Raw genomic sequence first — 27,010 nt, 5'->3', positions numbered from 1 at the left:
GTACCAATATAATAGTACTACAGTTTTATGTAGAGGTTTTCAAGCACATTTATATTAGAACATACATCTGAATAAAAATTTAGTTTAAATTATTCCTTGACAGACTTCTGGCTTTCTCACTTTGGACCTAAATTATACAAATATTTGTTGAAAAGAAAGAAATACATAATAATGCAATATCTACTTTTTAAGTAATGTTTCCATTGGCATTATGTGAATGGCTTTATCTACAATTTTTTCCTATATCATTATTTTTAAAATAATGCAAATTAATAGCCTAGTAGAGTTTTCACATTATTATTATCCTTGTTATTATAATTATAAAATAAAAGAGATCTTAAAAAAAAAACAGGTTGAGAAGTAGAACTATGCCATCTAGAGTAAAATGCCCTTCTACTTTTTTATTCGCAAACATAATCCATATTTTGTCACCCAATCATAATGTATACATAACTATTATCCAGACTTTAATAGTATTCCTTCCTTACTTAGTAAATACATTTGCAACCCAAACATAGACCATTTTTATTCTTGTCATTTAAAAAAAGCAAACATTTTAAGTCTTTTTAAAAAATTTTTCCCAACTTTATTGAGGTATAAATGATATACAAAAAAGTCCGTTTTTTTTTTTGGCCGCGCCGTGTGGCAATATGGGATCTTAGTTCCATGACCAGGGTGGAAGCCGTGCCCCCTGTAGTGGAAGCGTGGAGTATTAACCACTGGACCACTAGGGAAGTCCCTAAGGCGCACATATTTAATGCATACAATTTGATGACCTTTTTCATATGCGTATTTTCATAAAACCATCACCGAAGTCAAGGTAATAGATTCATCTGCCATCTCCAAATGTCCTCTTGTGCCCCTTTATTGTTTGTTTTGTGTGTGCGTGGTAAGAACAGTTTACATGAGACTAAAATCACAAGAAGATATCATCTTGTATCAGGATAGCTATTATCAGAAAAACGAAAGAAAAGTTTTGGTGAGGATGTGGAGAAATTGGCACTCCTGTGTACTGCTGGTGGGAATGTAAAATGGGACTGCTCCCATGGAAAACAGTATGAAGCTTCCTCAAAAAATCAAAAATAGAAGTGCCATATGAGCTGAAAGCTCAAAAACATTACTTAGGGGAATTAAATGATGTATAATAATGTAGAAATTTACCTGTTTCATAAGTTCAAAGATTCCATATTTTTTTTTACGATTTTTTTTTTTTTGCTGTGGACCATTTTTAAAGTCTTTATTGAGTTTGTTACAGTATTGCTTCTGTTTTATGTTTTGGTTTTTTGGCCACAAGGCATGTGGGATCCTAGATCCCCGACCAGTAATCCAACCCACACCCCCTGCACTGGAAGGCAAAGTCTCAACCACTGGACCACCAGGGAAGTCTCAAAAGATTCAATATTTTAAGATGTTAATTTTCTCCAATTTACCTATAGAGCAGTGGTACCCCATGAAAATCACAGAAAACATTATTACAGAAACTGAAAAGTGGATTTAAAAATGTATACGGAAAGAGTCAGAAAGTCACAACAATTCTGATAAAAGAGAATTAAGTTGGCTGCATTAACCTAATTTCAAAATTTGCTCAAAACCTGCCGTAAACAAAGGGATTTGGAATTGGCAAAAGGATAAACTTATAAAAGTACAACAATGCATATTCCAAAAGTAGTTCAACGCATGTATAATCAATTGATTTTTGATAAAGGAACCAAGGTAATTCAATGGGAAACAATTTTATCAATAAACATCTTAAAAACTTTGAAATCCATTTTTAAAAACTGAAACTTGACCCTTACCACACACTATACACAAAAATAAACACACAATTCATATTAGACCTAAAGAGCTAAAACTATAAAATTTCCAGAAGAAACAATGAGAAAAATGTTTTGATCTTGAATCTAGCACCAGTTTTTAAAAATAGGAGACAAATTGTATCAGCCCTAGAAGAAAAAGAAAAAACATACAGAAAACATCTATACAGTCATTTAGCCAAAGAAAATATACAACTAGCAAAGAAGTACATAATAAGATTATCAACATCTTTTCTCATTATTCACACTGAAACCACAATGAGAAGCCACCAGATGCGTATCAGAATGCTTAAAATTAACAAGACTGCGAACAGGAAAAAGTGCTGATTAGGATGTGACTCATGTGTAATATTTATACATTGCAGGTGCAAATGCAAAACGGTACAACTTTCTAGAATACATTGTGGCTTTTATACAGTTAAACAGGTAGATATCATAGGACCAAGAAATTCCACTTTAGATATTAAACCCAAGTACAAACACATGGACAAACATGTATTTGTTCTCAAATGTTCTTAACAGTTTATCCATAAACAACCCCTAAAGTGGAAATCACCCAAATTCCCACCAAATAGTGAAAGTAAACAAACTGTGGTGCATACACGCAGCGGAACTCACAATACTAAAAAAATAACTGACTTCCTGATACATTCATAAACATGGATGGATTTTAAAAATATAAGTGAAAGAGGACAGATACAACATGCTCTATATTAGATAATAACATTTATATGCTCTTCTTGATAAGGCAAAGCTACAGTGAAAGATGGGAGAACAGTGGTTGCCAGTTGTTGGGCTTTTTATTCTGTTCCTTTGGTCGATGTGTCTGTCTTTATGCCACTCCTATACTGTTGTGATTCCTGTAGTTTGTAACCTATTTGAAATCAGGAAGTATGATGTCTCCAGCTTTGTCCTTCTTGCTCAGGTGCTTTGCTATCTAGTTAGTGCCTCCACTAACCTCTAGTTAGTGCCTCCACTAACATTTGCTAGTTAGTGCCTCCACTAACTCCACTGCATTAAAATAGTTACAGGCAGGGTCACACTTGACATCTTTCCAATATTTGTCCAACTTGCCTGTGGCAATTGGTATGCCTGCTGTCTCTTTATTCTGGAATGGTTCTCCTATAATTTCTAAGATATTGCTCTTCTCTGCTTTCCCACTTGCCTGTCTGCCTTCTCTGCTGCAATTTTCTATTCAAGATGCTCTTATTCCACTTTTCTCAAAAGTGTGTGCTCTTTAAGTGTGCCTGAACTCTGGAAGCTCTAGTCTATTTCAGTGTGTTCAAAAACCACTTTGATGATGATGAACCTCAAATCTTGGCCTCAGAAATTCTCTTCTGACTTCGAGACTTTCATAATTAATTGTATGATATTTTTAGTCCCTCCATTCATAATTGATTTATTAGGAACTCATTTAAAGTAAAAATATTTTATTCAGTGTTCACTTTGCATAGCTTTGATACTTTCCTCATTGCATGGGAAAAAACTGACGAACAGTACAATGATGTTGACAACCAAATAAATAGGCAATTGCTACAAAAGTTAGGTTTCTCCTCAACACACCATAAATACAGTTTCATTTTTTTAAAATGCTGCTTCATTTTATTCCAAATTAAGTGTTCTTGCTAAATTTGAGAATAGCTTCATATGCATCCCCCACTATTCCAATCCCGTCGTGTTCGTGACCCAGTATTTGAACCTGAATATCTGAAGTTTTTAAATTCATCACATCAAATAAATTATGGTTTGTGAGATTTTCTTTCAACTTATTGTGGATTGTTGATTGATCTTCTAATGTACCAGTATGTTTTACTATATTTATAGGGAAAAATTACTATTGTTTTTATGGAGAAGTATTTCATTGCCTTTGTTAGACTTTCTACGCCAGGGTTCCCAATTATCTTCGTGTTATATTATCTTTGCCTATCTTGTTATTCTAGGGTTTTCTCTCTCATTGGTCCAAGAGCTTTGTTATTTTCATGTGGACTCAACTGTGGTTATATTAAGCCATTCCTCTAAGTCATAAATGAGGTTTTCAGCTGTGTTTATTTTCTTTCTTGTAGTTCTATTTTTTCCTGTTCCTTCTGTAATGCTATTCATTTGGCATTTACTATGTTTCCCTAGCTCTGCAATTTCTGTATCATTAAATTCTACCCTTTATTTATCTCATCTTTAAACTTAGATTTTATTAAATTATTCAGTCTCAAATGTTCTTTTTAGCGTGAAACACAGATGGATAATGCTCTTCATTTCTGGCACAGTATGTTTTGTTCTAACTTAGTTTAACATGGCTTGTACATGCCTTCCTTTTTTTCCTTCCTTCCTTCCTCCCTCCCTTCCCCTTGTGATATGTTTGTATAAATGCTGTAACAATCTTTTTTATTATTTTCCTAATATGTTAATATGTAAAATGTATACCTCTTTGCATGCCATTTGTGCTGATGGATTATAGATAAATCCCCTCCATTCTTCTAATTATCCTGTATTTTCCCCCCTTTATGTAAGTGCTATGGTTTAAGGACTGCATGTTTCCCCTCCATTCTTCTGCTTATCCTGTGTTTTCCCTCCTTTATGGAAGTGCTTTGGTTTAAGGACTGCATGTTTTCAATTTAACAGAGGAGGTATGGAAATCAGGCAGATTTACTCAGAGCCTTGTGTGCCACGAAAGGGAGTTAAACTGCAAAGAGTTAAACCAAGTTGTGTGGTGCATCATTTAATTTACTCATGTCTTCTGTCCACCAACATTACCTTTCGTCTAAAGCCTACTTATAATCTCTTGCTTTTTGTTTGCTGTTTGGGAGCATTTATTGAGCTCATACGTTTAGATTTTAGAATAAGGGGATTTAAGAACTGGCTCTGCAACTAAATTGTTTACAACTAAATTGTTCTTTTTCATTTAAAATTATCTAAAACATAAAAACATGCAAAGCATTTTAACACATATTAGATAACTAGTATAACCCTATCCAAACAACAACGTCTGATTTGAGAGAGAGAGGGTTAACTATTTTATGGCCAAGTAGATTTAGTCTTCAGAATATAAGGTAATTCAATAAGGGGAAAATAATATTTTTTACTAGATATTTATATAACTCAAGCAACCATGAACATTTTTATAGTTGAAGAAAATTCACTTACTAACCGTAACACTCATTCTTGAATTAAAATAAAAAACAAATGTTTATCAAACTAGGACTATCTTTAACTTAATAAAATCTGTCTACAGAAATTGAGATTTTACACTTAAGGAAAAAATGTTTTAAACGCCTTCCAGAGAAAACAAGACACATAACAAATGCTTTTTACCACAAGAGACAAAGCAATAATAAAATAAAAGAAATTAGAGAGGTATGCCTATACAAGGAATATACATTTTTATATTATATATATACATACACATATATACATATGTGTATGTACATATACATATTTATGATATTTATTCAACTTAACTGAAAAACTATTAGAACTAATGCAGTAGTCCACCACCATAGTTTGATATATGTATAAATGCAAAATTATTAGGTTTAATATAAAGCTACAATTATCAATTAAACATATCATGGGTCCTAAAGCACAAAGCTTTCAAGATTTTCTCAGTAAATATGTCATGAAAACTGTAATAAAGCTCTGTTCATTCTGTCTGTTCCTAAGACAAGTATGTTAAAAATCTTACATATGACTGAATTTTTCCGTTCCTTTTAATTTTAACCTTGTCATGTGTTAATGTGGATATCAATTTAGCAATTTAAAGTTTTAACTTCTTGTTGTATTGAGTATTAGCTCTCATAATGCTTTTGATCTTGAAGCCTGCTTTGTCTACTATAAACATTGCAACATTGACTTTTTAGTGTTTTCATTGTATATCTTTCAAATTTTCTTGCATCTTTACATTTAATCTGCATTCCTTATGAGCAGCTTTTAGTTGCTTTTTGAAATTTTTTTACCTATCCTGACAAATTTGGCCTTTTTTACTGGGGTGTATACTCTACTTATATTTAATGTACTTATTAATGTTTTTTGGATTTAAACATGATTGTACTCTGTTGTGATATTCTATATTACTTTCCCTTCATTTTTGCATTCTTTGATTTGACTAAGAATTGTTTTGTTGCCCTCTAAAAAAGTATGTTGACTGTACTTTCACTTTCTTTTACTTTGTTTACTGTGATTTCAGTACATTTGATTCTTCTTTGTGTTGATTTCATTAAACACTTTATCCTCGCTGTTCATTTTTCTTCCAGTCTTCACCATCACGATGCCTATGCACCACCCCCCATCTCCTCAGCTCTAGCTTCTCTTGCAGAACTATTATTTCTGCTACAAACATGTTGCTACTTTCGCTGAGATCTTTGAATACATTGCATAATTTGACTCTGACAATTTGACATTTTTTCCCAGTAAATTCTTTATTTCTTTGCTTTTCAGAGCCTAATTTACTATATAATTTGATGAATTCAATTTGGCTTTTTTGTTTTTGAAAAATGTGAGCCTTTATGTAAGAGAAGACAGGTAGAGCTGTGCCCTAGGCTAACAGAAATCATTTATGGGCCACAGTGAGGCATTAGATGGTATCTTATAGGGTTGTGTGTGCCTGTGTCTGTGCGTATGTCATTGTACGCATGTCTATCATAGCCAAGACAAATCTGCTGCTCCAAGGTTTCTCACAATTAAAACTCTAATAAGCCTCTTTATTATTTTCTGTAAGTTTTCTGCAAGATATAAAGGACCACACATCTTCTTAATCGGTTTTACATTCCCTTTTAGTTCTTGACATCAAATGGTGTCAAATGATGCTCATGGACCCTATCCCACCCCAGGAAGCCCGTTGCCCCAAAGAGTGTGTTAGCTTTATTTGCCCAGCATCCACGGCCTGGCTACTAAGAACAGCATTTTGCTGCTTTGTGTGAGCTACAGTCTCCGCTTACTGATATTCTTTCTTCTGACTGAGCCTCTGTGACCCTGATAGGTGCTCTTCACAAGTAACAATTTAAGGTTAATAAGTCAACAACTTTTACTGAAAATGAAATTTCTCACATCTCTTATTTGGGGTTGACTTCCTAGTGAAGACATGCCCTTTATTCCAATATCTTATATCTAGAAAGCTTACTTTTTTCTGAAATTATATTTCTCAGTTCCTACTAATCAATCTAGATGCAGCGTGTGGTAGATAAGAGAGACTGAAGTCATATTTTAGGGCAACGGAAACACCTAGTTAAACGATGTCACAATTTATTGGTAATTGATTGATTTTTAGCTTTCAGTAAAATATCTTAGCAACAAAATATATTTAAAAGCCTTTTAAAGAAAAAGGAAAAATACACCAAACTATGAAAAAAATTAACAGGAGACGCCTCTGATTTACATTAGTTTTATATAGTTCTCTTTTTGTAAATTTTACATTATTGCAACTATATTTTCCTCTGATACGGGTTTCTCTGTGAAGTGAAAATCGATGAGTCTACATTTCTTGACATTAAAATTACCTAAATTAATAATCAAGTCTGTGCCTCTAGGACCTGAGAGGGAGGGGCAGGAGTTATCCTTCTCCCTGACGCTGGGCTACGGACGCTAGATTCAATCACTTGAATGTGCCCCTTGGGCCACAAGCTGGGCCACAAGTACCAAAAGTGGGCATGAGCAGAGGCGTAGGAGATACACGCTTTGTCAGTAGAAGACATCCAGTAATTATGTGTTTAATCCAACATGACTGCAGCAATTCTGACATATCTTCCCAGGATATTAGAGCGTGATAATATTGTAGGATGGGTGAAACTAGTTTCACCTCCTTGTAAAGTCTCATTACTGGGTGCTGGAGGAATGCTCTCAGTCTGAAAGACTGCAAACCGTACTTGTACACGGGCCCACTAATTGGATGGGAAATCATTTTGTTTTGGGGGGGGGAAAAACCCCAAAAATAAAAAATGAGGTTTGCTGATTGAGAAATGAAAAAATAAAACGGGTTGTTGCACTTTGGTAAAAAGCTTATCATAAGGTGATGGTGCATCCTGATTTACAAGAAAATGTCCAAATAACAGGTTTTAACAGAAAGACATAGCCTAGGCAAAGCTACGAGAAAAAGAGAGCTTTGCAAGTTCAGTTGAGAGTCCAGAAAGGGAAAGATAACCTCTTGGACTTATAGAGTGCTTTTGTAACAGACAAAATATAGGGCATGAAGTGATTAAATATTAATGCCCTTTAGCTGATGTTTCCAGGAGAATATTTAATTATAAAAGAAGGGTTATTGTGCAACACAGTTGGAGACAGATTTTTCAAGTACATTATTTTGAGTCAGACAAGAAGACTCTTTAAACTAACACACATATTTCCATGATGTAATGCCAACAGTAGTGCTCACATCAAGTCCAGCGCTAACTAGAGAAATAAGCTTAGACGTGTGAGTTACAAAGTGTAAGATATTTGGGAGAGAGCACATTATATATACATATATACCACGTTACACATTTTGTCAGGAATCCAGTTAGTTTCTCAATCTCCAGTGAGTCTGTGGGGCCCCATGAGTTTGATCACTGGTTTATTGTGCATTAGTTTAGTGTTTGGTGCTACTGATAACCCTCCAGAGGAGGAGAAGTCATAGTCTTGAAGGAACCAGAAATTTCTATCTTTGCTACAGAGGTGGCACTCGGGCGCCACACTGACGGCATCATGGAGGCCATGCCATCAAGGGTCACAACTTGTTGTGCTTGGACAACTAGTACAACAGAACCTGCCCCTGTCCTTGTGTCCTGAGTCCCACGCGGAATGACTCAGTTGCACCTCACCTTCCACACAACTCACTTTCCTCACGTTGCTTCAAATAACAAGCTAGGCACCCCTGCTCGTGCTCTTTTGCTAGAATACACTGACATCCACTGCAGGAGGATTAACAGAAGTTTGATGTAAACCTTTAACATTTGAAGAAGACATAGATGTTATATCAAGCTCACAAAACAGATGAGAAAAAAAAGATTGATGTTGCAACCACATCAATAACTTCTGTTCTTCAAAATACGCTACCAAAATACTTGAAAAAGTATTTTCAATACATACAGATGTCAGAATTTACCTAACCCAAAATGTAAAGTAGGACGAGTCAGCATCAGGGCCCATATTCTCTTCCTTGTGGGACACTGAGGTAATGATAAACCTGGACCAGACATTCTTGGAAACATGGAAATATAATACTTACTAGCAGAATGCTATCAATTGGAAAATCTTATCTAAAACAATGAAACAAAAAAGTCTTTTTTAAAATATATTACCTGATCTGACCAGATCATCTATTGTAAAAAATTTTTTTTAAAACCTAGAATTTATGGATTTTAATTTTTAGTTTATTCATGTATAGTTGATTTAAAATGTGTTAGTTTCAGGCATACAGCAAAGTGATTCAGTTATACATATATTCATTCTTTAGATTCTCTTCTCATATAGGTTATCCCAGAATATTGAGTTCCCTGTGCTATACAGTACATCCTTGTTATCTATTTTATATACTATTTTATATACAGTAGTATATACAGTAGTATAAGTATATGTTCATCCAAAGCTGCTGATTTATCCCCCATGTTTCCCCTTTTGGTAAACCATAAGTTTGTTTTCAATATCTGTAAGTCTGTTTCTGTTTTGTAAATAAGTTCATTTGTTTCATTTTTTAAAATTAGATTCCACATATGAGTGATATCATATATTTGTCTTTCTCTGTCTGACTGACTTTACTTAGTAGGATAATCTCTAGGTCCATCCATGTTGCTGCAAATGGCATTATTTCATTTTTTATGGCTGAGTAATATTCCACTGTGTGTGTGTGTATACACACACACCCCACATCTTCTTTATCCATTTCTCTGTCGATGGACATTTAGGGTGCTTCCATGTCTTGGCTATTGTAAATAGTGTTGCTATGAACATTGGGGTGCATGTATCCTTTCAGATATGGTTTTCTCCAGATACATGCCCAGGAGTGGGATTGCTGGATCATATGATAGCTCTATTTTTAGTTTTTTTAAGGAACCTCCATACTGTTTTCCATAGTGGCTGTACCAATTTACATTCCCACCACCAGTGTAGGAGGGTTCCCTTTTCTCCATACCCTTCTCCAGCATTTATTGTTTGTAGATTTTTTGATGATGGCCATTCTGACCAGTGTGAGGTGATACCTCATTGAGTTTTGATTTGCACTTCTCTGATAATTAGTGATGTTGAGCATCTTTTCATGTGTTTTTTAGCCATCTGTATGTCTTCTTTGGAGAAGTGTCTATTTGGATCTTCTGCCCAATTTTTGATTTGGTTGTTTATTTTGGAGATTAATCCCTTGTTGGTTGCATTGTTTGCAAATATTTTCTCCCATTCTGAGGATTGTCTTTTCATTTTGTTTATGGTTTCCTTTGCTGTGCAAAAGCTTTCGAGTTTAATTAGGTCCCATTTGTTCATTTTTGTTTTTATTTTCATTACTCTAGGAGGTGGATCCAAAAAGATATTGCTGCCATTTATGTAAAAGTGTGTCCTGCCTACGTTTTCCTCTAAGAGTTTTACAGTGTCCAGCCTTACATTTAGGTCTTTGATCCATTTTGAGTTTATTTTTGTGTATGGTGTTAGAGAATGTTGTAATTTCATTCTTTTACATGTAGGTGTTGAGTTTTCCTAGCACCACTTATTGAAGAGACTGTCTTTTCTCCATTTTATATAAAATTTATGGATTTTGGAGGTGGGCATGGCTGGATGGAGAATGGACATTTAGTCACATGTATATTTTCTGTTTGACTGATGAAGCATAAAACCAGGAAGCCCCCCAAAACACCAAGATTTCTCAGAAAGTAAGTATTTCACAACCAGTATTAAACATTTACCTGTTACTTGAAAGCCAACAGCATCACAGCATGAGAGAAATGGACATTATTTGGAAACTATGTAAAGATTGCTACCCCTTCGAGGAAGGAAGCTGGGTCTATGTTTGCTCCTGGCTTGTAACCTATGACTTATTAGTAATGTTTATGTTGAGTAAGATCTGTGTTTCACTTGAGTGTGCTTTGACAACTCATTCTATTGAGACATTAAAATAAACATCTCCTATAAATCAAAAAAAAAAATCAAAAAGTACCCAAAAAATGAAAAAAATAAGATTTCAAAAACAAAAAGTACAGATTTGAACAAATGTTCATTCTTTATTAACTAACCAATATAGTATAAATTCTACTAAATATGGGCAAAAAAACAGTGTGAGTTAATATTTCAAACATTGAAGAGAGCTTGATTAAAAACAGTAAGTCATAGAAGAAAACATAAGATCAGGCAAACCCAGAGAGCATATTGCATAGAGAAACACACATAAAGCCAAACTATTAGGAAAAGCAAGAGAATAATAAACACAAGTATGGAATAGTGATTATTTCTGAAGGAGTATGTGATTGCAGAATGCTAACAGCTAGCCAATGTATCAGAATGTCCTTTGGCTTGGCTAGGAGTTCAGAATTTTTTGTCATGTTATTCTTCATCCCTTACATTTATTTTATACATATATATGTATACATATTCAAAATATAACTTAGAAAATACTTAAATTATATATGTGTAAATCTAAAAGTGGCTTCCTTCAGGTAGGATCACCAGAAGAGAGGGTGTTTGACAAATTTAGCATTTAATTTTTAAATAAACCTCTTTTTTCCTGCTCCTAATTGCTTTTTCTTTTTTGGATATATAATTCTAGGACAAAAGACAGTGTTTATTTTCAGAAATATTTTGTGTTTTTGCCAAAATGGAAGAAATGTCAAACTTTTCACTTTTTCTAAATCTCACAGAAAATATTTCTGACAAGTTTGAAAGTGTGTTTTTTTTTTTCTTTTCCTTGCAGCTGTAACTAGACATTTTAGAGTCAACAAACATGCTGTTCCAATATGTCAGCTCAGCATAATTGTGTAAGGAGAACATAATTTTAAGACGTTCACCATATTGTTTAATGGGTAGAATATACACATTATATAGTCACTTGCAAAATGTATGTCTACATGCACATTATCTGATAGAACTATTAGGTTTAAGTGACATTTAACAGTGACGTCCTGGAAAGTAAAAATGTTGTTTACCTCAAATTTTAAGTTATGATTATGCATAAAGTTGATTTTTCTACAAATTAAAAAAATTACTTTCTGTGTATAGAAATAATTATATGTATACATATATATGCAGTTTTGATATTAAAACAAATATTAAAATTAGAATGTACGTATACCATTTCATAATAATGTAGCCATTTTTACAGAATGTCTTCAATAGACATTTGGTCTAGAGGTAAGTGATTTTTCATTAGTATTTGATGAGATATATTTTATAATTGTTATAGTCATAGATCTGATTTCAGATTTTTCTTTTGTGATTGAACTTCTGATTCATGGATCTTGTCATTACTCAACATTTTCTTTGACAATTAATACTTGATGTTGTAACTTTAGAAAAATTTCTTTTGTGGACACTTGCAATTTATTTCTTTTCCTTTTCTCTTTTTACTCTTTTGGCTTTCTACTCAGATTAGTCCTACATCACTTGGTTATTTGTTGCTCAGTTTGATTGAGTGATTACATTAATTCAAAACTCCAAGTTAAACTATCTTTAAGCCCCTTGAATAGACCCTCTGACACTGAACCCCTTTCACAGTCACAGGTTCATGGTGGTCCATTTAAAATGTTGATCTTGCCATATTTGTGGTAGTGGTGGTTGTGAATGGGGCAACTCAGGTGTCCGCCATCATTGGGATAATTGATTAAATCAGGGATGCTATTCAGTGGTTAGAAGCATCAGATTAGACACACAGTCAGGAGCAGACAGAGATTTAATGAAATTTTGTTGAGCAAAAATTACACTATTTAGCAAGGACGCTATTTCAATGACACATGCCAAATTCACTAAATTGATCACCTATGTAGAGTAGGAATGATGATAATCAGGGGGATCCCAATCAGTCAGGAGGGCCTTGCACAGGCATAATTTTATTCAATGTCTTGGGAAGCACAATTGACGCAATGCGCTGAATCTGACTTTTTTTTTTTTTTAAAGAGCAGCAAAAAGAAAGAAGAAAGCTATTGATTTAATAGAAGCAGAACTACAGCAAAAAAAATATAGTCCTTCTTTGAATGTATATAGGAAAGAAATTCATAGCCTGAAACTGAGAAAGTTTCCTAGAATGTATTACCAGAGTTTTCAGGTTATGTGCAAAGTTTTAGGCATACTTGAGGAAACATCCCAGAACAGAGGGGAATATCGTCTCCAAAGCACAAGGTCTAAACAGCTAACGAAATGATAGTACAAGTCAGAGTCAGTACCGAATGGAGCTGAGTTTGAGTTTAACTAAAAAACTCTTGAGTAGTGAGCTGGCTGCTCCAGGGAGCCTTTGCGTTACGGAAGGTGATGATAGAGAGTCAGTCGTAAATACCTCAGGTAAAAACATTGCATGTCTGCCTTTAAAACTGTAATGAAAAATAGGGGCTAGAAAGATTCAAATCCGACTTGTCGTATATTTATATCCAATACGCAAAATTTAACAACTCTATGTTGGATGTATATTATTCAAAAACTACTAATATTTGTCAATGGGGACATTCTAATGAGTGGGGAATATGGAGTGAGCTTTGACCTGTTTGAAAGTGTTGTGTGGTGAGATTCAGTAGCTCAAGCTGAAATTCTTTTTTTCCTGAGCAGATCTATTAGAATAGCAAGTTTGCTGATTTGAAAAGATGCATAGTTACACATGAACTATTGGTTTATACCTTTTAACGCCATTTTAATTCTTCTATTGAGAGCACTTAATTTTAAAAAAAATAGTTTTTCGATATTTTACATGCAAAATTCTAAACCAACAGTAAAGTTGCTAAAATAAGGATAGGACAAACTGTCAATGTACACTTTACCCAGATTTAACAATTAGAACCTTACTATCGCCTTCATATATTTGCACATGTACATATGTTTGTGTATAAGAATCAATATGAACAAATACACTTTTATATGAACCAATTCAGATTATAAATTGCATGCATCCTGACCCTTTACCTTTAAATACTTGTGTATTTAGAATAGGGATATTTTGTTGTATAGCTATGATACATACAGCAACTTCAATAAATACATTTTATTTAACCTACATTCCATATTTCATTTTTTCCCAAATGAACCTATATTTTTTGTAGCATTTTTTTTTACTCCAAGACTGGATTCAATCTAGGATCAAGTACTGCATTTAACTTCAATATATTTATAATGTTTAGTCTGGACCATTCCCACAATGTTTATCTCTTCTGATATTGTACTTTAATTCTTCTTTTTTTTTTTAAACAAAATGTTTTTATGGGGAGTTTGGCTGATATTTCCTCAGGTTTAAATTTAGGTTATGCATTACAAATTTGTGTAGTCCATCAACCATGGTATATCCTTTTCAGAGTATCACATCTAGAGGCATCTGATGTTCATCTGGTCAAGAAGTTAGATTTATCCACTGTAGAGTTTTAGTTTTTTCCTCATATAACTAACTGTCTGTGAAAAGATACTTTAAGATCATCTGCATATCTTCATCAACATGTTTCTTTGAATTGAGCATTCATGAATGGGTTTGCCTGAGCCAACTTTCACAATGATGCCACAAAATGATATTCTTCTATAGCACGCATATCCCACAAATTTACCTGTTGGCATTCACATTCAGTAAATAAGAGTACTCCCTAAGTCTCCTTTTAATTAACATTATTCATTTATTTATTATAGCTTTAGAAATGTAAAATCAACAAGTCTAAATAGGTTATAATTAATCATTCTGTTCCTCAAATTGACCCAGATTTGGCTAGATCCTGTGTCCTTTTGACATAGTCCCTTCATTTTTGTAGGAAACTAAATTACTTTTTGGCATTACAGAATAATCCACTATTATCTTGTACCTACTCTGCCCCAGCCCACTATTCAGCCATTTCTCCAAGGAGTCCTGGTCAAAGAAGTTTTTTTTAAATCTTAGAAAAATAGAATATTGTTTAGCAGTAGTTAGATTATTATTTCTAATTCCATAAAAGCCCCACCACTACATCTAAAGAAGAGGATAATCACATGTCCTGCTGATATTTTTATCATTGGCCATTCATAAAGAGCAATTTTGATTAATATGCCATCAAAAATTCATAGCAGAAGAATAACATCCACTATCGTATTTTAGACTTTGTAACAATTTTGACAATTTGATTTTTCAAGAAATACAGCAAGTCAGAAAAATTATGAAGAGGCCAACACCATCTAAACCTGTAAAATTATTTTAAATGCCAGTTACTGTCAAGTGTACTTTCATGGCTTTTTGCGTTAAAATCTATCAAACTGTATGAAATACATGTTCCTTTTCATTATCACATTTTATGCCGTGATTGAGAAAGCAGTTGAATTTTGTCGTTTATATTATAAAATAAATCACGGAAGATATAAGAACTTCAGCTTAGACCCTGGGGGCAATCACACTGTCAGAACTCACTCTCAGGTAAGGAAATCCAGTTTATTTATTTCTCTGGAAACCCTCCTATGTTTTTGAAATCAGCGAAAAGCATCTGAAAACTAAAAATACTACGAGAGCCTTTCCCAATAAGCCCATGAGGGTGTGGTCTCAAGGCGGCCACAGCATCTCACTGCCCCACATACGCCCATCAGATGGCAGAACCCAACCACAGTCACATTTGGTGGACAAAAGCATCCCTCTGGGAGCTGCTGAGGAACAGGGTACCTCCTGGTCAGATCAGGAACAGCAATGGACTGAAACTTTATCGACGTATTGTCACTGAATGTGAAATGTTTTGTACCTTAAAAATATTTGTTTGCCCCAGTACTTACAGGTTACTTAGCCTATGTTTTAAAACATCCTATTAAAAAAGGATAAAATCACTAGGAAACTTTAGTTCGACACTCAAAGGAAAGGCCAAACATTTTAAAGATGGCAGTTTCTTAGTACAGTTGTAATTTTCTTACACTTGTGAATATATATTTTTTAAACCTGGTAAAAACTCTAGGTTTATAAAACTAAGAAGAAATGGGTAGTAATAGCAAGTAAAAATGTGAGAAATAAGAATAATGGAAGGATTTGGGAGCTCCATAATTGTATCAGCAACAAATAGGAGTCCCCCAAATTTACCTTGCTGGAAATATTTTCTACCTACCACTTGTCCCCCGAGTACACAGTTTCTCTGCCAAGACTATCAAAACTAAACTCATCTTGCCTTTGTTTCCTGCTTGTGTCAATTTAGTGCAAGAAGCCCAGGATCTTTACCCTCCACATGTCTAGTGCTCAGTCTTCATACTTCCCAAGCTTCTGAAATCTTTTCACTTTTCTCCCCTCAGTAACTCCACTCCCCAAATCACCAACCACTACTCTGAACCTGCCCCTGTTGCTGTAACTGAGGTCTACTTTCAGCCATTGATACTGCCTGTGTTGTTGCTGTTTTTCCCCGTGCAGCCTTCTTGCCTGGGGAGTGTCAGTAGTCTCCTTCCGGTAATGCCCCCTTCTTCATAAAAACCCACTGCAATGCATCTGGACTAAACACACTTAACATTGATCAGTTGCACGCCCCCCAGCACTTCTGCAATAATTGTGTGTGTCTGTGTGTGCATTGCCAACGTCTGCTTAGTCCTTCCAATGCATTGATTTCTCATTTCCTTCACCTCTCCTCCCCTAAGGATCATGCCCTCCACCACGCCTCGCACATCCATGTCCGTGGTCACACTCCAGCTTTTCATTACCAGTCATAGTGACACCAACATCATCTCATTTTTGAACATTTCACTCTCCATCATCCATTAAACTTCCAGCAAACTTCCTCTGGTAGCTCACCTCCATCAATTATCAACTCCACAAGAACTTCCAGTCTATTTGTTTTCACTTAATCATCCCTCCTATCCTAAATTCCCTTCACCTCCTAAAGTCCCTAAACTTCCAAGCTTAAAATCTACGGAGCATTATTATAATTATTCCCTCGCCTACAGCTTAAACCAATGTATTCCTTTGTTTCTTTATGATGTTCTGCTGAATAAGCCACAGATCTTTTAGGTGTAACTCTCTATGGTTGTCATGGCCTCACAGTAGAACTCTGTTGGGAAAAAATAATCATGGCAGCTGCTTCTCTATTTCACTTCAAGGTCAATAACTTTAAGAAAGCACTTGATGTTCCCTGGCAATCAGTTGATCTTTCCATACTATTTTCCTCTCTCTACCCCCTTTCTCTCTCTCCCCCACTCTTGAGAGTGATGACTCCTTACCTTTTATCTTTTTGATGGTCCTCATCCTCACAGGTGTAAAGTGATACCTCATTTTGATTTCCATTTCCCTGATCACTAGTGCTATGGGGCATCAACAAAACCTCCCTCAACAGTATCCCTGCTTTAACTGCCTGATGTGCTTCGGTATATCTTCAATGTAGCAAAGCGATCGTTTCAAAACATAATAGGCCAAATCATATTATTTCTTGGTTCAAAATACTCCTAAATTTACTCAGAAAAGAATAAAGGTCAAAGTTATTACTATGACCACATTACTTTCCATGTCTGTGATACTTTTTTTGTTTACTCGGGTAAAGTAATTTTCTCCTAACTTACTCTTTCGATGTTTCTTCAACGCGTAAGAAATTTATTGAACTCTGTGTCTTGGCATTCGTCCCTTCTGCATGCGATGTTCCCTGACATTATTCAGCTCTGTGAACCAGGCGCCTTCTCAGAAAATACTGCACTCCGCACCCTCTCTAAAATTTCCATACTTCCCAGTTTGCTAATTCTCTAATTTTTTTTTTTTTAGCTCTTATCACTGATATTCCATAAATGTTTACTCATTTGTTGCTTACTATATGCATATTCCTTTAGAATGCAAGCTCAATGAGGGTGAAAAACTTATCTGTTTTTTTCACTTCTGTATTCCAGCCGTTATTGAAGTACCTGGTCCGTATTTGTTTGTTTATTCAATTAATTAAAATTGAATACACAACACTCACTTTATTATTCTTCTGTTTTAATACTTTGAGCAAAGTCTCATGTGACTGAATGTGCTACACCCCCTATGCAAAATTGAGTATCCCTGCACCAAATTATATATCTCTGTCACTTTGGGGAGTTCTACAGACATTGTGAGGCTAAGCATTTACTAGAAAGATTGCCTACGTGGTTTTCTCACGTTACACAGGAGGACCACTTGAGCTGTGGACATAGTTTCTAAACCACATTCCACTGTATGAGTGTCTGATAGTGTGGAGACAACCACCAAGAACATTAGATTATTTGTTATTGTTTTGACCTTTCACAACCTTTGTTACTATGAACGAAAATTGCTTACAAGCTAAGCTCAATCAGCTAAACGTAGACTCACACTAACTTTGTCATGGGCCCTGAGATATTCCTCCAAAACTCTCAGCTAGGAGAAAAATAGTTTTCTAAATTTTAGACATATATTTTAGAACTTCCGGAAGGCAGTGTTCTGTCCTAACTTACCTTCCTCAGTTCCACCCTGTTTATCCCTTTTGAATGCGGTAGTTACAAGGCACTTCCTCTAAATCCAGGGTACAAATACATGTGCAAACATTATTATTTTTTATCATCTCCACAAATTACAGACACGTAAGTTTCAACTAGGTAAGGAGTGAAGAGAAAACTGCCCTTTGCCAACAACTCTGAGCGACCTTAAGAACTCTGAGACATAGTTAAAGATTGACCATCCTGAAACTGAAAAGTATTATTTTTAGATGCTGGTAACTTAACTGACAAACTCTCAGACCTTTAAATATTACACTGTAAACATTTTATGGGGAAAAGATTTTTGCTGGAGGATCTGGCAGGAATTTGCATTGTCCAAAGCTAAGCAATCTCTGACTGCTTTATTTTGGATGAGGTCTTACTTTTTTCTTTGGATGAGACAGATGTCTGGCTCCACCTTCTTGGGATTAGGTAAACATCAAGTTGCTGGACTGATGCAAAAGAAACTAATCCTGCTATGTACATATGCAATAATAAATAATAAGTATAAAATAAACAAAAAGCATATTCACCACTTTCAAGAGTGTAAAGTGCTTTCACAAGCATTAAATCATGTTTTTCTCATAACAAGCCATACAATTTGTAGGCTGGGATTATTACTCGCCTAACATGTACAGATGAGAAAAGTGACAGGCAGAAATTTTGCTAATGTTACACAGGTGGTCAAAGAATCCTTGCTCAATTAAAATCTGCTTGCTTTGTGAATTAATTTTAAAATTACTTTTAGCAAACATAGGAATATATTCTTTGTATGGAAACATATGGAACAAGAGAAAATTCAGTGTAGGTTATAAAAGAAAGTAAACCAAATGACACATGATTTATGTAAAAATATTTTCAAATTGACCTGGCAGAAAAACATCCTCGTAGAAATTCGTCATCTTGCCCATTTCCCTTCCATAATTCTGCTTCACATACCCCTTTCCACAGCAATTATTTCAGAAGAAAACTGTAGGAAAGCTCTCAGTTTTTAAGTTTGTGAACTGTCATTTTAAAGTGATTTAGAAAGCTTATTTTTGAACTAACATGTTGAATAGCTCTAGAGCTTTTATTGAGATGTTATAGCATAAAAACCTTTGTCCAACTTTGAAAATCTGTGTTGGTTTATTAATTACTGTGGACTTATTCTAAAGTGTTTCACTAACAATTAAGGGACTTTAATGTAGAGTGTCTTGTAAGTGAGTTGTGAATTAGAGACAGTTTGGGGGGTGGGGTTTATATATGCTTCATTACTCGTCTTCCTAGTTTAGAATATCTTTGAATTACATTCTCACCTCTTTATTAGGTATAAGCATGTGAATTTCTGAGCTTTCTTTAGAATTAGACAAAGAACATTAGATAAAACATTTTCATTCTGAGTGATAAACTCATTTCTATTTTTGTACTTTTCTTTTACAAATTAATTAAATTTGTTGACTGTATGTTTTTTAAAGGTAAAAAAGGAAATGTTATCATCAAAGGCAAAATTCATAGCATTTACTGGGGCAAGTTCTTTGTCAATTTTAACAGACAAATATTAAACAAGGAGAGAAAATTGTATTGCTGACATATACAAGTCAGAATGACACTGAAAACAGTCAATATTTCTTAGCCATGTTTTATCTGAAAACATATGTGATAAACTCCTAGTGCCTAATTTATCTCCCCAAGATCAAGCATTTATGCTACAGCAAATCCTCCTTATGTGATAGGGATTTTAAATGGCAGCAGAATCTAATATGAACACTGATTTGAGAAAATCAATTTGATTTTTAGATAGTTGGGGATTGTGGTATTAGCTAAGTGTCCATAGGAAGATAATTTAAATCATTTTACCAAGATGTTAAACTTTCTATTATTGTCAACTTGCTTTTATATCTTTTAGTAACATGTAAATTACTTACAGGTACTTTCTGCTTTTCTATCGCCTAAAAAGTCGTCATATTTTCATTTATTTAAGTGCAGTGAGTTCATATAAGTTATTTGTAAATCATAAATTTAAAGCAACACGTGTATATCACATGGTATTGAATAATGATTTTATAGTAGTTAATACAATAACAGTGTTCAACCTTGACAGTATACATCCGTATTTTCAAAGTCAAATTAATTTTTTTCTGAAAATCCCATGATAATTGTTGTGTTTGGTAAGCATGCCATGATGAGCTATTTTAGAATATTTTCTTTAACAAGCTCAAATGCCCACTTTTGGTCACTCACTCACCTGGATTCTGACCAGGGATTCTCGACTTTGCATGTGAATTACCTAGGGAACTTTTCAAAACTCAGATTCAGGATGGGGTCTGAGAGCCTGCATTTCTGACACCCTCCGGGGCAATGAAGATGCTGTTCCCCAGGCTACACTGGCAGTTAACACGGTCTCCAAACACCTTGTTTTTGGTGCTTTGGTCTTTGGCTCTTATAAAATAGGTTTCTATCATTAAGTGTATGCAGATAACCAGATTATTTAAAATCTTGTATATTTTAGAGAAGCCTATTGGTATTAAACTGGCCCATTTACATTTTATTTTCCATCCTTGTATTTTTGGTTAGTCTTTTTTTTTTTTTTTGTATTGATGTAAATCATTTTACTACAGATAGTTGAATTTGTTTCTAAAATTCCATTAACCCTCACTTTACATTTTATTTTTCAGCTGATAAAATAAAAATTAACTTTTGCCCCACACACCTACAGTCAATTAATCTTCGACAAAAGAGGCAAGAATATACGATGGGAAAAAGACAGTCTCTTCAGCAAGCAGTGTTGGGAAAGTTGGACAGCCTCATGTAAATCAATGAAGTTAGAACACACCTTCTCACCATACACAAAAATAAACTCAAAATGGTGTAAGGACTTAAACATAAGACCATAAAACTGCTAGAAGAGGACATAAACAAAACACTGTCTGACATAAATCATACCAATATTTTCTTAGGTCAGTCTCCCAAAGCAATAGAAATAAAAACAAAAATAAACAAATGGGACCTAATCAAACTTAACAAGCTTTTCACAGCAAGAGAAACCATAAACAAAACAAAAAGACAATCTACAGAATGGGAAAAAATATTTGCAAACAATGCAACTGACAAGGGCTTAATTTCCAAAATATAAAACAGCTCATACAACTCAGCAACAAAAAACCAAACAGCCCAACTGAAAAATGGGGAGAAGACGTAGAGACATTTCTCCAGAGAAATACAGATGGCCAATAGGCACATGAAAAGATGCTCAACATCACTAATTATTAGAGAAATGCATATCAAAACTATACTGAGGAACCACCTCACGCCAGTCAGAATGGCCATCATTAAAAAGTCTACAAGTAACAAATTCTGGAGACAGTGCAGAGAAAAGGGAACCCTCCTACACTGTTGGTGGGAATGTAAGTTGGTGCAGCCACTGTGGAAAACAGTATGGAGGTTCCTCAGAAAACTAAAAATAGAACTACCATATGATCCAGCAATCTCACTCCTGGGCATATATCCAGATAAAACTGTAATTCACAAAGATACATGCACCCCTATATTCATAGCAGCACTATTCACAATAGCCAAGACTTGGAAACAACCTAAATGTCCATCAACAGATAAATGGATAAAGAAGATGTAGTACATATATATATAATGGAATAATACTCAACCATAAAAAAGAACAAAATAATGCCATTTGCAGCGACATGGATGCACCTAGAGATTATCATACTAAGTAAGGAAGAAAAAGACAAATATCATATGATATCATTTATTTGGGGACTCTAAAATATGATACAAATGAACCTATCTATGGAACAGAAACAGAATCATGGACAAAGAGAATAGACTGGTGTTTGCCAAGGGGGAGGGGTGTGGGTTGGGAGTTTGGGATTAGCAGATGCAAACTGATATATACAGAATGGATAAACAACAAGGTCCTACTGTACAGCAAGGGAACTATATTCAATATCCTGTGAGAAACCATAATGGACAAGAATATGAAAAAGAATATGTATATATATATATATATATATATATATATATATATATGTATAATTGAGTCACTTTGCTCTACAGTGGTAATAAATACAACATTGAAAATCAAATATACCTCAATAAAAAAGAAACTAAAGAAAATTAACTTTTGAAATAATAGGCATCATTAGAATATAAATTTTTACAGGCTAATAATTTGAAACACTTTAAATGACAGTATATTAATGGCCTATAAACTTGAATGTGATTTACAGTATTCCATAGCAAACTAAATGGTGTACAGGGCTATGTAGATTTACATAATATTTTATTATATTAAAGCAATATCTTGAAATGCTTTATTTTCATTTGGAAATCATAGCCCTTACCTTATATTTAAACCAGGAGAAGAATATAAATTTGCATTATACTTCATAGCTAGAAGTAACCTGTTTATTTATGGAGGAGCTGAAATTTGAGGAGTTAAAAATTTAAGAAATATCCTTCCTATATCATGTAGCAATGTGAGATATTAATGTGAGGGTCTAATTGCTGCTATTTGATTATGATGTTATCCTATTATTATAGGTTGAGATAAAGCAGACTGACCACAACTATGTAAATATCTAACACTGCAATAATGTCTATTAATTTAGTAATTTATAATAAATGACCAAATCAGTTATTTCATAAAAGGTAGGCAATTAATGTTTTCCCTTACATTCTTTTATGGTAGAAAATATAATATTCAATTATTTATATACTTATATATCAAAATGTTGATTTATTGGCTATTCATTAAATTAACATAGTTGATTATGAACACTAAAAGATAACATTTCAAATTGTCATGCTTATTTCTGAAGTGAAATCTCACATTATTTTCATATATTTCTCTATCAATTAATTTATCCTCTATGAGGCACATTTTATGTTTTAATAATAACAGCATAAGTTGGTGTTTGACCTTTCACAGAAACTATTAAAACTACCTAACAATGCTTCTGGGTACTGCTTCTTTGATGGTTCTTGAAAAAGAGTCTTCCTTCTTTTCATTTAAAATTCATTTGTCTCCTTGGTCATATCCTGTAAACTTTCTGGGAGTGAAAACTGCAAAATGTCATCTGTAATTGCTCGTTAAGCATCCTTGGGTTTATTTAATTGTTCTAAAAATGCATCTCTTTTCTATTCCATTCTTCCTGATATAATTGGTATGATTATTATGAATTAAGAACAGTGACAGTATACTCAATTACTGTAGATTATTCACAAGTCAACACCTGGGTGATTTGTGATTCCCAGTTAAAAATATCAGACTATCACCAACAGGTGAAAATAATTCAAATTTATGAAGTGAATATATCTATCAACAGCAATCCTACTGCCAAATTGTGGTAAAACTTCTCACCATGAGTGATTCAGCATAAAGTATGCTCAGATGTAAATCAGAAAAGAATCAAGTATTTTTATTTATTACATAATTAGATTAGAAGAATCCTTTAACTTTTGTCGTCTGATTTGTGGGAATGGAAATACTTCATTTTATAAAAAAGCAAAAGTCGAGGGAAAAAAATTCAAAATAACTTAAAAGGAAAAATAACCTTTAGAATATATGATGATAAGGGATATGGACAGTCACAAAATCAAATCCTTAGGTTATACACATTTCTCTTCATGGATTGAAATTTGTTTTGGATCTGGAAGTAGAGCATACTATCCTGCAGTTAGAATTACAATATAACTATAGGGATACATTTCAGAATAATAGAAAAACTGTTGAGAGCAAATATGGAATATAAAATATACTGTATAAACACTCAAGATATTTTATTCTAATTAGGTTATATCCAAATAATTCTATCTTTTGATAAATTTAATCTTTCATTTTCCCTCTGAAAGCTTTTAGAGGTAAGTCTTCAGCATTCTTTTTATCATACTGAGCAGTTAAAAATTATTCTTTACTCATCTTCCTGGAAGTACCCTTCAGGAATTATGCCAAGCGAGTTTTTGATTAATTATTAAATGTAAATGATTTTGTTTGTCATAAAAAGCAACATCAGTAAGTGCTCAGTGGATTTTAATGATGACTTGCTACTTAAAAGATGCTTAAATGGTGTTACCAAGAATTCAATGAAAAACTGCATCAATGTCGTATATAATCACTGCAGTACTTCAAAAATGTATCCCAACTCAAGCCTTCTAAAACACATCCTCATCATTATTTCTCCATATTCAAGGAGGTGTGCGTTTCTAAGGGTGATTCTGGCTAGGAATTCTATCTTCACCTTGATTCTCTACATCACTGCTGTATCATCTATCATGGAAGCCTCTTGCCATCGCTCCGCCTCATGCCAGCTGGAATATGGAACTTAAATTCCTCCTTGTGGTCTCCCACATGAGGTTCACAACCACAGTACACAAACAACAGCATTAACTAAAGCTGAGGATCAGATATCACTGCCCCTGAAAACTCTCAAGGCAGTCCCGAGTGTGATTATTTTCTCTGAGTCACGGCAAAAATACGCCTGCAGTTTTACTTGACATAGCAATCAGTTCATTCACATTGTTTACCTCCAAACTCCAAGATTGACTTGGAGTTTGGCACTGACATATTAAATAGCTCTGTTCAAAGAAGGGCCACCTGCGAGTTCAAGGTTGGCTCCCGCAGGGTCACTACTAGTTCTTTCCTCTTTCTTTTCTTGACACATGAACTTGTGCTGCTCTGCTACTTTTCTTGGGGAATGAACAGTGTCTACGTGTGATGTTTGCATTAGGATACGACTTTAAGGAGGGAGTTTAGGGCCTTGCTCCGTGTGTCTTATTTATTCCTGGGCCCACTGTACCCCCTCCTTTTTCCTAAGTGAGTGACAGCGTGCCCTTGCGGTCACATTGGAGAACTGTCTTTGTCTACAGAGGGTCACACGGACAGGAGTAAGGAGAGAGTTGTCCGCCTTGTGTGTTCACCATCACCACCTCACACAAATTATATATACACTCTGTATTTACATTTATATCTTACATATATATGGTTACACTTATCATTACAGTTATATAGTTTTTCTGGTGTTGTATTGTTTGTGGGGAAGGTATAATTTGAAGAAGGAAAGGATACTTGGGAACCAGTTGTAATTTCTGTGCTCATAAAATTTCCTTAAATCTACACCCAACGTATTAAATTTGACTCGTGGTTTGATCAAGGCTGCAATTGTTTGTCAAGTCCCTTTAAAACAGTTCTGTTTTTCTGCCATCCAAATGACCTCTGATTCATGGAGGTTAGCATAGGGTCATAACAAAGAATATACATATAGCGGATTCACTTTGTTATAAAGCAGAAAGTAACATACCATTGTAAAGCAATTATACTCCAATAAAGATGTTAAAAAAAAAAAAAAGAAGAATAGCTCTTTGGATAGGGATTTATTACTGATCCTAATCTTTAAAGTGATGCTATTAGGAAAATGGGTGTGAGTGACGTATAAATGTCAATGTGTTAATTAGAAATAATAAGTACATAAATGAACAATTTAATTTTCTAGTGTTAAATGCTACAGCATGTTGATTTGAGTCTATATAATTTTGCCCTATTATTTTTAAATACCACATATCAAGTAAAAGTCAATGATTTAATAAGTTCAAAATGTATCACAGTGCTTATTAGCAAGAATACATATTAAACAATTCTTTTTATTTTTGTTAATGTTAAATAATTTTATATTGTCATGTTATATTCTCTCACAATGGTCTTTTTCCCACGTTCCTTTCTATTCCGAATACGTTTTTCTTAAAAGATTTGATACTATTTTATTTAAACAACCAATATCCATGATTAACCTGTGTTTACTTTGCATTATACCTCTTAATTTGCATCCTTGGATTATTTCTTGCCCAATAAATTTTGCCAACTGCAGTTTACTTTTATTCACTTTTGTAATATAAACTGAAACATTAGAACATGTAAACTTTTGTTCTGGTGAGTTGTGTTTGTCTCTAAGGAAAATCATCTCTTATTTTTTATTTTGTGTGTTACCACCATATGAGATGATTTTCCTCATTAATTTCTGGTGTTATAAAGAGAGGCCAAAAAGAAACTTGGCCTCAAATGTAAAATGGCTCCAGATCAAGACTCCAACTCCCCGGGCCAGCAAGAGTGAGATTAGCTGTTTTGCTCTTGAAAGGACAAAGAAGAGAGAGAAAGATGGAGAAATGAGGGAGAAAAGGAATCAGTCTTCGTAAAGCCAGGGAAATTGCATTCTACCGAGGTAAGATTCAACATCATGACTAGATGCAAAATGATTAAAGTTCCACTAAATTACATAAAAAGCATGTATTTTTTTCAAATAGGTGCTGAAATGAGGCTTGTTTAAAACCACAGCACCGGACTGAGATGTGCTCTCCAGTGGTCAGTGACTGATTATTAGCGTCAGTGGTGGAAGAACAGGAAGTTATATCCCGGGGTTCAGAATGGAGCAGTGCGGGGGAGAAATAGGATCTGGTTGAGCTGTAGAGGGACCTGCAGGGTTTGCTACCCACGCGCCTATCCCTCCCATGGCCTTTGCCCTAATTTGGAGGTACCTATGAATTTTGGTCCTGTTTTGAGGCTTTACCACTTTCTCAGTAAGCAGAACTGAGACCAGAGGTTATCTTATTCTTTCTTAGACTATTCAATAATCAATTCATTCTCTGCTGAATATCTCTTTTCCTGACGAGATATCTGTATCATCTCTTTTCCCAAAGAGATATTT

General features: G+C 34.3%; 1 protein-coding gene across 1 annotated transcript in view; it reads left to right on the top strand.

Moving 5' to 3' along the window:
• Nucleotides 1-26,767, top strand: part of LOC309639108 (uncharacterized protein) — a 1,002,784-nt gene extending 976,017 nt beyond the window's left edge. The window contains exon 8 of the mRNA XM_082415948.1: nt 26,444-26,767. The gene's annotated coding sequence lies outside the window, so the exon portion shown is untranslated. The remainder of the gene's footprint in view (nt 1-26,443) is intronic.
• Nucleotides 26,768-27,010: the final 243 nt, after the last annotated feature.

The sequence above is a fragment of the Balaenoptera physalus genome (assembly GCF_965194825.1).
Source record: "Balaenoptera physalus genome assembly, chromosome: 12".
In the NCBI taxonomy this organism is placed as follows: Eukaryota; Metazoa; Chordata; class Mammalia; order Artiodactyla; family Balaenopteridae; genus Balaenoptera; species Balaenoptera physalus.
The sequence above is the reverse complement of the archived record's forward strand: the minus strand, read 5'-3'. Positions and strand labels throughout refer to the sequence as shown.